The sequence below is a fragment of the Mesoplodon bidens genome, assembly GCF_964165515.1.
Source record: "Mesoplodon bidens genome assembly, chromosome: 12".
NCBI classification, from domain to species: Eukaryota; Metazoa; Chordata; class Mammalia; order Artiodactyla; family Ziphiidae; genus Mesoplodon; species Mesoplodon bidens.
Genome location: NC_138168.1, coordinates 41967740 through 41985046, shown reverse-complemented (window position 1 = coordinate 41985046; position 17307 = coordinate 41967740).

Genomic DNA, 17307 nt, shown 5'->3' with positions numbered 1-17307 from the left:
TCAAAATTTTTAATTTGCGATTTTTCTTTATGTATTTTGGAACCTGTAATTTCCCCCCGACTCTCAGATATTTCCTAAGGCCCTGAGAAGCTCACGGGCCCTAGGCACTATGTTTGTAGAGCCTGTGAGATGAGGACTTGGAAAGGAGTGCCATCCGGGTGCTGTGATCTTCTCTTCTTAGTTTCTGCAGTCCCCACCCTTCACATCCACCCAGGACTCCCTCAGTCAGGGTTGACTGCACGGTAAAGGGATCACGGAGTGACTCAGACTTGCTGAAAATGACAGACAGTTTAGCAAACTGAGTCACGCGATCTCATCTTATTCAAGTCCATTGGAAAACAGGTTAGCAAATCAGCCGAGGTTTTACTGTCCTGTCAAATTCCCTTTCCCTCCCCACCCTGTAGGCCCAGTGTTCTTTCACCACTTCTTTCCTAATTAACATCCTGGTGTGAAAGGAATGCTGTTGAAGGCAGGGCTGTGGTGAACATGTAGTATTTCTTGGGCTACACGACAACCTTTCCCCCTCCCTGACGGCATCTGATTTCTTTTAGGGAATCACCTCCTCCCCACGTATGCAGTCGTAGTGGGGTATAAACCCAGGTGCCTACCCCACTATGGAAACTCTAGGAGCGACCTGATTCTGCCTCTCCCAGCCCTGAGGGTGGACATATGGTCTAAGCCAACAAATCTGATGAGCTCTTCTGGAACTTTAACCTGGAACTCAGGAATAGTTGGCAGGAAGCCACGCTGAGTAGGCTGAAGTGTCTGCTCCTGACCTCTTAGACCCTCCTCGATTCCTGCTCATCTCAAGCCTGTCCCTTGACACTCCTATCCATTCTGTGAGTACCCAGATGGCTTTTAATACATTCCCACTTGGTTATCTTAGCTTGAACTGGTTTCTGTTGCTTGCAACCAAGAATTCTGGTACAAGATCCTTTCTGGCTAGACCATCACAGGTGGGTCTGCAGTGTTATCTTCACATTTACCCTGTCTAGAGTATTCTAGAATTCGCCTAAATTAGCTCTTTCTTCCACTGGTGACACAGCCTCCAGGATTGGTTTTTTAAAGCTGGTACTAATAGAAAATACTCCTCTAGCTTTCTAGCCCTTACAGTTTCTTGTTATTCAAGCAAACACAGAATAAAACTCATCAGGACTCCACTTCCATAGCTATCACTGATATGAGGGCTCCATTCTCCTGCTCAGAACTCCCAGCTCAGGAATCCACCTCTCTCAGGCAAACATATCACAAATATTTCTCTACCAGAATAGCTAAAATTAAAAAGACTGACAACACCCAGTGTTTGCAAGGATGCAGAGCAACTGCAGCTCTAATATATTTGCTGGTGAGAATGCAAAATGATACAGTCACTTTTGGAAATCTGTTTGACAGTTTCTAATAAAGTTAAATATATGCCTACTCTTTGACCTAACAATCCCACTTCTAGATATATATCGAAGAAAAATTAGTGCATATGTTTACAAAAAAACTTGTATAAGAATATCCATAGGGGCTTCCCTGGTGGCGCAGTGGTTGAGAGTCCGCCTGCCGATGCAGGGGACACGGGTTCGTGCCCCGGTCCGGGAAGATCCCACATGCCACGCAGCGGCTGGGCCCGTGAGCCATGGCCGCTGAGCCTGCACGTCCAGAGCCTGTGCTCCGCAATGGGAGAGGCCACAGCAGTGAGAGACCCGCGTACCACAAAAAAAAAAAAAAAAAAAAAAGAATGTTCATAGCTACTTTATTCATAATAGCCAGAAACTAGAAACAACCTAAGTGTTCATCAACAGAAAAATAAAGAAATTGTAGTATATTCATACAATGGAATACTAAGCACCAGTAGAAAAGACGGATGACTCATACATGTAACAATGTGTATGAATCTCAGAAAAATTGTATTGAGCCAAAAGCTAAGAATTCACATGACTCCATTTACATAAAGTTGAAGACAGGCAGAAGTAATCTATGGTAATAGAAGTCAGAACAGTGATTATCTTTGTGGGAATATTGACTAGGAAGAGGCCCAGGGAGCCTTCTGGAGTACTGGAAATATATTTAGTCTAGGTGGTAGTTACATGGGTGTATAAATATGTAAAAATCCATTAAGCTGTACACTTAAGACTTGTATGCTTTATTGTATGTGTTATACTTCAGCGAAAAAGATAAAAAGAAAAGGTAAAAGAAGAAAATGATCACATGGACATCAGCAGTTCTATAATTTAAATGTTTTGTTAATTCTGCATCCAGTCAAATTAGATGTATCCCCATTCGCATGTATGATGTTCAGGAGAGAATGGAAACCTTTTGTACTTTTCCCCTCTGTGCTTTGTTACATCAAAGTATTAGGAAGCGAATATGTTTCCCCTTCCAGGAGGATTTATATGTTCAAAGGAAAACCATTGGGAGAAAGTAATGATTAACACAAAGGAATGACCGGTTCAATGGTGGGCTTTCAGGCGTCAATAGAGGAGGTATTTCAGGTCAAGGGAGGGTCAAGGGAAGCTCCTAGCATATTCCACTCTGAATGGGTAGAAGTGAGCAATAAACTCCTAATAGCCATTTCTGCTGATCTACTGGTGTGGTCAACAGCCTTTGGTGTTCCGCTTCTGTGATGGAAAAATCAACTGGCTTGTTTCCAACGGCCGAGAGGAAGTGTTTGTCTCCTGGGGTCAGTCTTTTCCTTTAAAGCTGGTGGGGAGGGTGGGTCTCTCGAGCAGCTTTCCATCTGCATTGAGAACGTGGACAGAAAGCAGGAAAAAGAGAGGCCAGGATAGAGGATGCTGAAGTGAGGGTGAAAGTGGAAAAGCACGGGAGAAAGTGAGTACAGGGCAGCACCATGGGGAATAAACAGAAGACACAGCAGGAGCAAGGAGAGGGGAAGGGAACCCGGCAGAGAGTGCAGTGAAAACGTAGACGGTGTGAGTGGACGAGACCCCGAAGTCAGGGCTACTGTGCCCTTGGCACCTGCAGCCTGTGAATCTGTGCCCCTGGGGAAGCAGCTGGGTAGGCGAGCTGTCTCCTGGCTTCTTCCTCTCAGACTCTGAGCTCGCCCCTCCCTCCACTGTGCCTACAGCATAAAACCTCATCTGATCACATTAATCCCTAGATTAAAATGATCTAATAGCTTGACATTATCTGTTTAAAAAGTCCAAGCTTCTTAATATGGCTTATAAGCACCTTTCATGACACATCCCCGCTCGTTCCTCCACCCTCATCTATTTTGTGAATAATGAGTTAATGTGTTGGTAAATTTTAGTTACAGTCCTGTTCACAGAATCTGGCAGTCTTGTTCCACTTGAAGAATCCTAGGAGGGTATTGATTGTATTTACCCGGCCCAACTCCAGGAGAAGGCTGTGAGAGAGTTCCTGAAACAGGTGCCCTGCAGGACTCGAGCCCTCCAGCCGGGATGACCTGCACCCTTCCCTGCTGAGTGGGCGCAGGAAGTTGGGATTGCCTAATTGAGGTTTGGATAAAGAGATGCATCCTCACCCTCCGACTCTCATCCAGGACCCTTGTTCTGACAGAAAGTTCTCTCTTCTGCCTTCCAAATCCTGGCTACCCTTCAAGACTCACCTCAAATACCACGTCCATTATAGCCCACTCAGGCTCAGGAGTAAGGCTTTCTGGTATTTTGGCAGCAGCCCTGGTCTGGGGGGAAAAGGAGGATCTTAGGACCATAAGCTGACAGGCCTTGGGGTGGTAACGTGAGTGGGTGCTAGTGGCCCAAGGTCCAGTTTCCAGGGGCCATCAGCAGACTAACAGCTTAGTTCCCGTAAGCATCAGTCAGTAACCTGGAGGGTCCAGCTTCCTGCTGGGGCAGGGAGGCAGACGGCTCCAGCAGGGGGCGACAGCTGAAGTTAAGGGACAAGGCTCTCAGTGTGGCTCCAGGGAACCAGCTTCCTTAGAGCAGGACCCCACCTGGGGATATGGAACTACAGTTCCGATTCCGAAGGCTGAAGGAAGAGGCAGGCAACAGCAAGGCAAGATGTCAGGGCCCCAGCCTGGATTAGGAGAGTGACTCAGATCCCAGTCATGCAGACCAAGTGGACCCACCAGGGAGAGCTCAGAGAAGGTGGAAATTCCATGGGCCCCAGGTGGTAAAGGCCCATGGACACTGCAGCAGTGAACTATCAACAAACTATTCATTCCAGCCTGACCAGCTGCTAGTCATCCCAGCTACAGCTCAAGGACTAGGTATGGCTGAGCTTGATGGCGAGGGGTGCTGTGAGCTGCAGCCATTCTGGGCTGGGAGAGGCAGGGGCTGAACCTTGTCTGGGAACCTGCCCCACGCACCTCACACCCCTCAACATAGTTGCTGGTGCCTCTCCTCACTTTTTCTATGTCCTCCTACTGTAAGTAACCCCTGCAGCATGTAGCAGAGGGCCAGGCACACACAGTGAATGTGAGTTAAGTTGGACTGAATTGCATTTAGGTGCTTGGCAGTGCAGGCCTTGATGTGGGCTATGCTGTCTAAAGGAACCCTTTCCCTTGTGTCTTATATTGCTGATCAGGACAGTCACTTCCCATTCTCCTGGGACCCATAAAGAAGTGGAGGACAGTACGTGTAGCCCACACCCGCCTTCCTCTGCCATCTCAGGGTTCAGCGCCTCAGCAAAAATGATCTATTCCTTCTTCCTCTCTGCCCCTAACATCAGTGGAAAAACTTGATCTGGTTGCCATGGAGACCAGCCACTGACTTCAGAGTGCCTGTTTATTAAAGATGAAAGTAATGCATGCCTGGCTGATCTGAGCAGCTGTCAGAGAGAGATTCGGCTGTTAGCAAAGAAAGTCACTAATTTTGAGGCATAATCACTCCAGAGGGAGACGGCCCCCCTTCATCTTCCAAGTGGAGCTGAGCCGTGTGGGTAAGATCTGCCCCCGCAAACATTTCTTGTTCAGGTTTTCTGTTTGTTTGTTTTATGATTAATATGGTCACCGTACTTCTTTTCCCCCTTATTTCCTACTAAAATATATAGCCTTTCGGTGGTGTGATGGATTGATTCGGCTTTGTGGGCAGGCTCAGGAAACCCAAACCCTCTCATGACGTCGTTTCCTTTGGAAAACGTATTCTGGATTCCATGCCGCCTACTTTCCAATGAGCTTGTCTGTTTATTCATTCAACAGTCTCCACCAGGTGTGTGAGAAGAAAAGAGGTGGTGTTGAGAGATACAGTGAGCAGACTTGTGGTGTTCTGTGTGTGCCTGGACAGATGGGAGAGAAGCGGGCACCTTCCCAGGGAGACGATACATTCGAAGAGAGGTGGGGAGTCTCCCGTCTCCCAGCCAAAGGAGTTGTGTGATCAGAAAATCAGTCCATTTGCTTTGGCTTTTTGTTCTTTTCATTCGTTCAATGATAAAATCTGAGAGAAAATTTGAATGCCGAGATCCATTATTTTGATTCACCACGTATTCTCTAAAACCGGCGAAGCAAACTGGGTTAACCCCTGCTTGGTTGTAAAGGAGCAGCACGGTCCCCACTGCAGCGCCTTAAGATGAACAAACCGACCAGGGAGGCTGAGTGCTCAGAGAAGAGGCGGCTGGTAGCTGGTCCTTATGGCTAGAAACAAAGATCTAGCTCAGCTGTCTGGTCAGAATCCAGCCAAGTCTCTCATCCTTTCTGACCTCAGTTTCCTCATCTGAAAATGAACTAATGAGCAAGCTGATCCTTTCCAGTTCTAAATTTTCTTTTGTTCTTGGTAGGGATTGTAAGTGTAGGTCTCCATGAAGAGAAAGGGCTCTTAACCTTGGACAGCTGAGCAAGGGTTAACCCTGGGTCTAGGTCCCTGTGAACCAAGGACAACCCATGCCTCTGGTCAAGGGGATCTCAGGCCAGGGCAAGTGCTTGTTTCTAGTCTCTCTGCAGCGATGGCCAGGCATTTACGTGGTGGTCTAGGCAGCAGCTTCCACCCTGCTTCTCCTGAGCTGCCTGGTCCGTGGGAACAAAGAGTTTGCAGCTAAGGAATGGAGGTGGGTGTTGTCAGTGCCTTCAGAGCCCAGATCTGCCTGGAGCTCCAGGAAGGAAGCCTCTGGGCAGACAGGCCTCAGAAGTGCCAGTAGCCAACCCCCTGAAGCTTTTATTTCTCACTGGAACCATGTTTCTCCAAAGGACATGCATGGGTCTTATGTTTACATGTTTCACTGAGAGAAATTTGAATCCCATTCATGGGATGCCAGGGCAAGTCATAACACATTTTTTACACACTGATGTAAAATTTTTTATGCCAATTGTATAAAACAGTAGGGAAAGGGAAAATATGCATTCATTCATCCATCCATTCATTTAACAATGACTTATTGTAGGCACTTACTATGGGCCAGGCACTGTTCTAAGTACAAACCTGCCCTCAAGGGGGATACATTTATTTTTCTGAAAACCAGCTTTATTGACATGTAATTTCTATACAATAAATTCACCCATTTTAAGTGTAAAGTTTGATGCATTTTTAAATTTTTAAATTGAAGTACAGTTGATTTATAATATTGTGTTAGTTTCAGGTGTATAGCATTGTGATTCAGTTTTTTGTTTTTTGGGGTTTTTTGCAGATTATATTCCATTATAAATTGTTATAAGATATTGGGTATAATTCTCTGTGCTATAGGTAAATCCTTGTTGCTTATCTATTTTATGTATAGTAGTTTGTATTATTTTTTAGATTCCACATGTAAGTGATATCATGTAGTATTTGTGTTTCTCTGTCTGACTTATTTCACTAAGCGTAATATTCTCTAGGTCCATCCATGTTGCTGCAAACAGTAGTATTTCATTCTTTTTTATGGCTGAGTAATATTCGTGTGTGTGTGTGTGTGTGTATTCGCAAGCCAATTGTCTGTTGATGGGCACTTGGGTTGCTTCCATGTCTTGGTTATTGTAAATAATGATGCTGTGAACATTGTGGGGCATGTATCTTTTTTTTTTTTTTTTTTTTTGTGGTACACGGGCCTCTCACTGTTATGGCCTCTCCCATTGCGGAGCACAGGCTCTGGACGCGCAGGCTCAGCTGCCATGGCTCACAGGCCCAGCCGCTCCGCGGCATGCGGGATCTTCCCAGACCGGGGCACAAACCCGTATCCCCTGCATCGGCGGGCGGACTCTCAACCACTGCGCCACCAGGGAAGCCCAGCATGTATCTTTTTGAATTAGTGTTTTTGTTTTCTTTGACTATATACTCAGGAGTGGAATTGCTGGATCATATGGTAGTTCTATTTTTAGTTTTTTGAGGAACCTTCATACTGTTTTCCATAGTGGCTGCACCAATTTACATTCCTACCAATAGTGTACGAGGGTTCCCTTTCTCCACATCCTCTCTCGTATTTACTGTTTGTAGACTTTCTGATGATAGCTATTCTGACTGGAGTGAGATGATACCTCATTGTGATTCTGATTTATATTTCTCTAATAATTAGTGATGTTGAGCATCGTTTCATGTGCCTGTTAGTCATCTGTATGTCTTCTTTGGAGAAATGTCTATTCAGGTCTTCTGCCCATTTTTTGATTGGGTTGTTTGTTTTTTTGATATTGAGTTGTATGACCTGTTTGTATATTTTGAATATTAACTCCTTGTAGGTCACATCATTTGCAAATATTTTCTCCCATTCCGTAGGTTATCTTTTTGTTTTGTTGATGGCTTCCTTTGCTGTGCAAATGCTTTTATATTTGATTAGAATCTATTTAATTTTGCTTTTATTTCTTTTGCCTTGGGGGATTGATCTAAGAAAATATTGCTCCGATTTATGTCAAAGAGTTTTCCCTATGTTCTCTTCTAGGAGTTTTATGGTGTCATGTCTTACATTTAGGTCTTTAAACCATTTTGAGTTTATTTTTGTATATGGTGTGAGGAAATGTTCTTTTTTAAAAAAATGTATTTATTTTTTGGCTGCGTTTGGCTGCACGCGGGCTTTCTCTAGTTGCAGCGAGCAGGGGCTACTCTTCATTGTGGTGCATGGACTTCTCATTGCAGAGCAGGGCTCTAGGCATGAGGGCTTCAGTAGTTGTGGCACACGGGCTCAGTAGTTGTGCCGCATGGTCTTAGTTGCTCCGCGGCATGTGGGATCTTCCTGGACCAGGGATCGAACCCATATCCCCTGAATTGGCAGGCGGATTCTTAACCACTGTGCCACCAGGGAAATCCTGTGAGGGAATGTTCTAATTTCATTGATTTACATGTAGCTGTCCAGCTTTCCTAGCACCACTTGTTGAAGGGACTGTCTTTTCTCCATTGTATATTCTTGCCTCCTTTGTTGTAGATTAACTGACCATAAGTGTGTGGGTTTATTTCTGGGCTCTCTATTCTGTTCCATTGATCCAAGTGTCTGTTTTTATGCCAGTACCTCACTGTTTTGATTACTATAGCTTTGTAGTATAATCTGAAATCTGGAAGGGATATACCTCCAGCTTTGTTCTTTTTTCTCAGGATTGGCTTGGCAATTTGGGGTCTTTTATGATTCCATATAAATTTTAGGATTATTTTTTCTAGTTCTGTGAAAAATGACATAGGTATTTTGATAGAAATTGCATTAAATCTATAGATTGCTTTGGGTAGTATGACAATATTAATTTTTCCAATCCAAGAGCATAGGACATCTTTCCATTTCTTTGAATCATCTTCAGTTTACTTTATCAGTGTTTTATAGTTTTCAGTGTATAAGTCTTTCACCTCCTTGGTTAAGTTTATTCCTAGGTTTGTTTTTGTTTTTGTTTTTTGAGGTGTTTTTAAGTGGGATTTTTTTCCCTTTCTCCTTCTGATATAACCACCACCACAGTCAAGATATAGAGCACTTCCATCACCTCAAAAAGTTTGCTTGGCTGCTTTGCAGTCAATCCCCTCCCCCCACCCTCAGCACCTGGCAACCACTGATCTGCTTTCTGTCCCTATAGTTTGCCTTTTCTAGCATCATATAAGGAACATACTTTCCAATAGCAAATACAGCTAAAAAAAATAAATAGGCATGTGCAGTCCCAAATGAGGCAAGAGCTTTGAAATGGGACACACAGACTGTGCTATTGGAGCACATCAGTGATGTCAAGAAGGGACTTCCAAGCTGAGTGCTGGAAGGCTCAGCTATTAAGCTATTAAGGCTCAGCTATTAACTGCTATTAAGTTTAATAGCAGTTAATCAGGTGAGGAGGAGTGAGAGTAAGAAGTGTTCCAAGCTGTGGGAATAGGGATACCTGAGGCCAAGAGGAGGCAGAGTGCCAGGCAGTTTCGTCCGGGACCTAAAAGTTTTCATAGCTCAAGGTTGGAGTATGAGGGGGCAGGAGTGGCAAGTCAAGAATCCGAAGAGATAAACCTTCAAACAGAGAAGGTCTTGTTTGGTCCTTATTCCCTGATGGTGGGGAGCCATTGCAGGGTCTTAAGCAGGAAAGTGAGAGGATTAGAGTTGCATTTTAGAAGCATCACTCTCCCTGCGTGTAGGAAGCATGGCAGGCAAGGCAGGAGGTGGAGCCTGATTTGGGGCTGGTGCAGTGACCCAGGTGAGTGGTGCTAGCAGACTGGGCTGGGGCAGTGGCTGGTGGTGGGAATGAAGAGAAGCAGGTAACTATGGGAGAGAGTGAAGAGGCGGCAGTAACCAGCCCGGATAACGTACTGGAAGTGGAGCGAGGGAGCGAGAAAGGCATCAAAGAGGACTCCATGGCTTCTAGGTTGGATGCCCGTGAGGGAGATGGTGGCGTTCGCTGAGGCAGACCACGGTCAGTGGAGCAGGGCTGGAGGGGCGGGGAGAGGAGACGACGGGCTCTGCTCGGGGAGCATCGAGTTTGGGGGCATCTAGGAAAGTGACTTCCACAGTTGGATATGTGTGTAGAGCTCAGGAGAGAGATCCTCACTGAGATTTCTCTGTAAACTAGCTTCTGGGTTCTTCCATAGAATTGCCCTACAAAAGAAAGACCAACGGTGGCATCCTGTCAGGTGGAACATTTGTTCATAGGAATAGAATTTTCTTCTTGTGTAGTTAGGTCTAGGGAGATTTGTTCCCACGTTAGGAAACTTATCAAACCTGTGAAAGTGTTACCAGCTTCCAATGACCTTTGCCCCCTCCCCTTTCCCAATACAACCCGGGAGTCAACACTTGAGTATCTTTTAGATGAGGAAGCAGAAATGGAGTGCAGTGAGCACACCGAGGCCAATCATACCTGAACTGTCTGATCCTAAATTACCCAGGGGCCTGGAAGTTCTGTGTTCCATGCTGTTGACACTATTTGGTTGCATCTACAGAATGAAGCCCACAGACATGTTTCAATAAACTGAGTGGATTAGAGGGTCAAAAGAAACCCTTTTCTCTTCCAACCTCCTTTTCTCTCTCAAACTGAAAGACATTAAGGAAATTCATTTCAATTTTGTTGTTGGTGGTTCTGTTTTGTTAAAAGAAGGCTGGAGAAACCTAATCCTAGATGCTGCCATTGAGGCAATGACACAGCACTATTTTGGTGCAGGGCAGAGGTTATAGGTTATTACACGGTATTCAATATAGTTCCTGTGCTATACGGTAGGTCCTTGCTGTTTATTTTATATATAGTGCTGTGTATCTGTTAACCCCAAGCTCCTAATTTATCCCTCCCCCACCCTTCCCTTTGGTAACCATAAGTTTGTTTCTCAGAGGCAGATAGTATGTTCTCTCATCTCAACAAGAACTCGGGGGACCGTGATTTTATCAGGCATGCGTCATTAGTCAGCTTATCAAAGTCTCACATGGGACTACCCTGAAGTGATCTGTGTTTCAGAAGTACCTCTCCCCTCTCCCTCCATAACCAAGAGGACGAGAAAGGACAACTCAGTCCCTATACAAACACTGACTCCTGAGACTGTGACTCTCTTGCCTGCCTGAGAACTCTAGGGTCTTACATGTTTGGTTCTTTCTCTCCTTTGCACTGACACTCAGGCCTCGTGGCTGTTTATCAGCTGTCTGAGGCTATCTTAAAAGATTTTTGCTTTCATTTATAACATAAGTCACACTCTTCTTGCATCTGTTGCTGCGTTTTCCAAAGGGGTATGTCAAAGGAAATTCAATACCCACTTTTCTCATTATTTGCTCATCAGCTTGCTTACTCATCAAAAGACCGATGCTATTTGATATTTCAGAAGATTATTTTCCCTGTTTGGTGATGTGTCTAAGGGAAGGGGAGCTGGCCCCAGCGTCAGGTGACTGAGTTTTGTTCCCAGTTCTACACTTGACTCAATACATGCCCTTGGGCAAGTCACTAAGCCTCTTTGTGCTGCGGTCTCTGGGGATGAAATCTGCCAACTGCATCATGTGGATTTGAACCTTAGTGGCCTCCGGGATAAAAATACAAGGGAGCCAGGTGTCCATGTGGGCGCAAACTGATGGGAGGAGAATGACCACAGGACCTCAAAAATGTCCTTGAGCTGCAAACTCTCCAACAGGGTCAGGCCACATCAGTGCCCTTGGGCATTTGTCCAGTGGCTTGTGGGGTCAGTTCTAACACTTGTATTTTTCCAGAAAAAAGAAGGAACTGCTTTAACCTCCCAGTTTGTATATCCTGTCTACTCTGTGTCCCCACGCCTCTGTACTTCCCCCTCCGTGATGCTCACTACTGATTGTTGCTATTTGCTTGATCACTTGCCTCCTGGACTGGAAGCTTCTCGAGGGAGGGGATCATGTCTGCCTCATGCAACATTGTACCCTCAGTATCAAGCACATGCCTGGCAAATAGACATTATGCCAGAAATATTTGCTGAATGGATGAGTTCAACCGCAACAGAGTATCCCACTTCTGCATCACTGAGGTTGCCCATTCCTAGCCAAGATGTGGTGAGATCTGATTAACCCCATCTCCCCACAGCCCCGCCGTGATGTAATAATGAAAGTAGGTCTCAGACCAAGTGCTGTGACACACACATACATATTTATTAGTAAGAAGATCTAAAAATGTTCAAGCAGCTGGTTCTGTAAGCTCAGAGAAGTCCCAGCCCTCTGACCTTTTAGGTGCTCCATCCACACTTTACATGAAAGGTTCTCTTGAGAGTGACAGGGCACTATTCTAAAGACCAGCTTTTAGTTAGCATCAGGCAACCAGAATTATCTGAATTCATGGCTGAACACAGGACAAGTTCCAAATCATGCCTCTGACGCCATTCTGAAAGGTGACTGGTAAAGGTCTGGCTAGAATCTTATTCTCAGCTTACATAGAGTAGACAGAGAGTATAGCCCTGATGTTTTAGCCAATGCTCGTGTCTTGAACACCATTAAGGTTTAACGGTAAAAGCCCATGTATAATATCCTTTATGTTAATTAACAGATCTCTAATTTTGCCAACAGAAGCCATTTCTATCATTCATTTTGCTAATTAGCCAAGCTTCTGATTCCAGATAAAGATAGTTAAAGCACTTGGGGCAACAACCTGAGTAAGTTTTTTATGGTGAACTAATGGATGCAACAGAAGTTGCTGAGACTTTTAAAGAGCAATTAAAAAGGTCCATGAGGATTTCCCTGGTGGTGCAGTGGTTAAGAATCTGCCTGCCAATGCAGGGGACACGGGTACAAGCCCCGGTCCGGGAAGATCCCACATGCCGCCAAGCAACTAAGCCTGCGAGCCACAACTGCTGAGCCTGCGTGCCACAACTACTGAGCCCACGTGCCACAACTACTGAAGCTGGAGCGCCTAGAGCCTGAGCTCCACGATAGGAGAGGCCACCACAATGAGAAGCCTGCGCACTGCAACGAAGAGTAGCCCCCGCTCACCACAACTAGAGAAAAGCCTTCGCACAGCAACAAAGACCCAATGCAGCCATGAAAGAAAGGAAGCAAGGAAGGAAGGGAAAGGAAAGGGAGAAAGAAAGAAAGAAAGGTCCATGAGACCCTGCTCTTTGAAAATGAAGAGAAGAGCAACTGGGCCCTGGAGCTTCCTCCCCACCCCCACCCACCCCCACCCACCCCCACCGTCCTTAGTGTGCCTGCCAACACTCTGGGGGATTTGGTCTACTCGCTAGCTTCCCCAGGTGGCTCTCAGTCTGGGGGTTGTAACTGGGAGTAATTTACCTTCTGAGTTCCCTTACAACCTCCTTAGCTAAGTAGGTAATTTTGAGTCCCAGAGGAAGATATCAGAGGGGCCCCAGAATCTTTTGGTTCTACTGACCACTTGGAAGGTTCCTCACCTTCCTCCCTTTTTCCTGATAAATACTTACAGCAAACGGCAGCTGAAAAGTCACCTGTCATGGCTGCTCCGGGTCTGTACAAACTCCTGCTGCGCCCTCCTCCTCTAGCCTCCGAGCCCTGGACATGGATGGACTGCTGACCCTCCATGCTGGCCAGGAGCCCGAGCCCTGTCGCAGGTAGAGGTCTCAAGCTCTCTGTGCCACTACTGACCCTTGGTGTTACTGCAGCTGATACGTGTCCCCAGAGTTGTACACGTACACCTGCGTGCCCCACGCAAATTCCATAAGAGTGGACCTCAACCTTGTGTGTCTGCTTAGCACTCCAGTTCCTCACTGGGATTAGTGGTTTGCTCTGAACTTAGACAACATGGTGATCCTGCCTTGCTCTTGGTGCTCCTCCCTATAGGACTAGAACCTTCCCTGGTTATGATATAACCAATCACTGGCTGTCAGCAGACCCATCACCCAGAACCACGCTATCCTGCCTGACGGGCTGCCATGAGCCCACTGGGGTACAGTACACAGCCTGAAGCTGCTAACTCCTCTGGATATTGCCCTCCTGGCTGCCCCTGGGGGAGGGAGCCCTGCTGACAAGGGGTTCCCCTACTCCCCGTCCTACCTGGTTATGGGTTCGTTTTCCCCACCACCACCTGTGCTGCCAAGCTTGCCCAGTGAATTTGGCTTGTGGTGTTATCACAGCAGAGGGTGAATTTTTTACGTGTCTCTCTCCATGGTGAACAACTTATTCACATTATCTGTCATTCCCACTAACCCTGCTAGGGGAAACCCAAAGGAGCAGCTGTAAGTGGTTATGCTTTGTCCCGTATGACCCCAGCCCTAGAGCTGATCAGTGCAGGGTGGACACCCAGCCAACAGGCAGCCAGTCAATAGGCTGGTCAGCAGCTCATTTCATAACCTGGCACACACGTATAAAAGCTGGGTTAATCCCCATTTCTTTTTTTTTTTTTTGGTATGCGGGCCTCTCACTGTTGTGACCTCTCCCGTTGCGGAGCACAGGCTCCAGACGCGCAGGCTCCGTGGCCATAGTTCACGGGCCCAGCCGCTTCGCGGCATGTGGGATCTTCCCGCACTGGGGCACGAACCCGTGTCCCCTGCATCGGCAGGTGGACTCTCAACCACTGCGCCATCAGGGAAGCCCCCCCATTTCTTTCTTAGTAATTTAAACAGGGAAATGTCAAGAGGAAAAAGACTTGGTAGGATGTTTAGAAACAAGAAAATAAGAGTTGAGGCCACAGTGAGTCATAATGAGCCCAAATTACAAAATATTGAAACTATGAGCAAGCAGAAGTGATGGAGGAGAGAAGAGTTTCATGCCCAGCAGAGACTGAGCTATGGGTCAATAGGCATGACGCCTGCCACAGAGCCCAGCAGTCTCCCGAAACTAGAGTGGCTTCCCAGTGCCAGGAACTTGCCCCCTCCAATGCCTGTCCCTGGCCGTCCGTGAAAGACCAACCCCATTAATGCTTCACATGTAGTTTTACAAAAAAAAAAAAAAAATCCTCCTCCTGAGCTAGCCGGCCTGGATCTGCCCCTGAGGACCGAGAACACCTCCACCCCCCGCAGCCTTTACTGTGTTCTCTCTGTAGGCAAAGATGGCGGCACGTATCTTTGTAGCTCTTTTCCCCTAATAAAACGCATGGTAAATAATGGGTTCTCAGGAAACGAAGGCTGATTAAGAGAATTTTTGAAAGCCCAAATGAACAGACAGGTTTATGCAATTATTGTCTTAGGTTGCAATACCTTCAGTTTGGCTCTCTCAAAGGGGAACAAAGGATGGTCATGTTTCCTAGCACCCACTCCCCTTCCCCAAGCCTTTCCTATTCCATGAGATTAGAGAAACACTGCTAATTTTTTAAAATATAAATCCTGAATCAGATTTTAAAATCTCCTTTGAGAAGGTAAATTCTCCTATCCTATTCTCAGTCTGGTTTGTTGAACTAACCAACACACAGAGACACACAGAAACAGACACGGATAAACACACACACGCAGAGGAATTGTTTTGATTTTAGATGGTACTCAATACTTTTAGTACCCAATTTTGTGGTTCCAACTGATTCATCTAAAAATTCACCAGAACTCGTTTGAGATCATCTTCCCCTTTGGAAGTTATTTATCAACCCACTTTATTGTAACTTTGAAGGACAGTTAATTTATTATAAGGAAGCAGTAACCTTTTTTTTCCATAGACATAAAAATTAGTTTGGTTATAAGGAGAGCTTATAACTTGGAGCTATGGAAAATTATTTACTATAGGAGGAACATGTGGCAATCCCCTAATACGATGATGAAAGCCATGACCCCCTCCAGTGGCTGTCAGTCTACTGGTGGAGGCTGTTCTCTCTGATTTTCCCCACCATTCCCGGAGCAGTGGTAGCTTTCACTACACATGGCCAGTGGGCTTCAGGAGAGGGGGGACAGGGAGGGTTCGTGCCTGACAAGAGTCAGCAAATGTTTACTGCAAAGGGCCAGATATTTTAGGTTCTGTGGGCCTTACAGTCTCCATCACAACTACTCCAATCTGCCCTTGGAGCACAAAAGCAGCCACAGACAACACGTAAACGAGTGGGTACGGCTGTGTTCCTATAAAAGTTTATTTCTGGTCCCTGACATCTGAATTTTATAAATTTTCATGTGCCACAAAATATCCTTTTGATATATTTTCAGCCATTTAGAAATGTAAGCGCCGTTCTTACCTTGCAGGCTGTACCCAAACAATATGAGAGCATAGATGCAGGTTTGAAGCGCCTGCTTCCTGCCCCGCCTGAGTGCTGGGGGTTTGGGGTATAGAATGGGTGCCTCAGATAAACGTGCGGGTAGGGGCACTCAGGGCGGAGAAGGCTTGGGCTTTCCTCCCAGGGTGAGCCCTGGGGAGGCTGCGAGCCCCCTGTGGAAACGCCACGTGCCCCTCGGCACAGAAGCATCAAAGCAACAGCGGCCAAGGGAGCGGCGCGGACAGAAAGGCCTGGCTCCAGCTCTGTGATAAGCGGCCAGAGCTCCCGGGGCCCCGTTCGGAGAGAGTGTTGGGGGATGCTGTCTGGCAGCCAGCAGATTCAGAGAAGGCTGGGCTGAGAGGAGCGGCCTGCCCGAGCCCACAGCCGGAGGCCATGGCAGGACAGGGGACCTCAGCAGGGACGGCAGAGGCAGCGGTTGACACCCAAAGCCTTTGTGGCACGAGGCTCTCCTCGGAGGAGAAGCAGCCTGCTTCCACTCCTCCGGGCTCCCCGGAGCTGATGAGGGTCAGGGGAGAAGGGCTCTTCATCTACTTGTGCAGAGGAACCGGGGGGACTGCATGTTCTGAGCTTGCTAATGCCAGAACTGAAACTGAGCTAGGATCCGGTGTGTCCTCTTAGCAGCAGTATCTGCTGAGAACATTTTTATCCACACACAAAAGGAGGGGTGTTGAAAAGCCATAGCCACCTCTTACCATAGGACAAGGAGGGCTTTCCAGATCAGCTGCAGGGTGCCTGGCCACCCAAAGGGCTGCACATTCTGTCTGAGAAAGGGGTCACCTGGCAGTGGCAGGAAGCCCAGCCAGCCCTGGTGTGCTGGACGCTTCCTGTGGGGCAGGCACATCACCCTGGAGACAGGGGGCCTCAGGGAAAAGCTCCCCGTTCTGCAATTCAACATCCTAGACTGAGCAGAGCTCTTGTGAACAGGGCTGTGGTCTCAAGGGGGTTATTCCAGAATCCCCTCAAGGTACTTGTTTAAATTCAGAGCCAGAATGAGAACCGGAAATGATGGGATTGCCTGCCATTCATTCACTTTGCTGAGAAGCAAAGCTTTTGGTTTCTTTATGCCTCAGTTCCTTTACCTGCCTTACGTTTATGTCATATTCATTTAATTCTCCCAGCCCCTCCTTACGAGATTTTTTTTCTACTGCTGAAATCCAGTCTGCAGAAACTAAAAGCTGTAGAGTGGATATGAAATTTATAGAACCACTGTAGTTTGACATTTCAGATGCTTTAAAAGAAAAAAAAGGCAAGTATTTATTTCTACAGAACTGAACTTACTAATTCAAGATAACTTCTGCTTTAAAACTCAGACTCCTCTGAATAAATAGTCAGTTTCTGGATTTTTTTCCCTCCCCCTGGTTCACCTTCTCCCTGGAGGCCATCCCAGTCCCTGTGCAGAGGGAGAGAGGGCACTGCAGCCCCCAGGCATTGGTGAGAGGGAG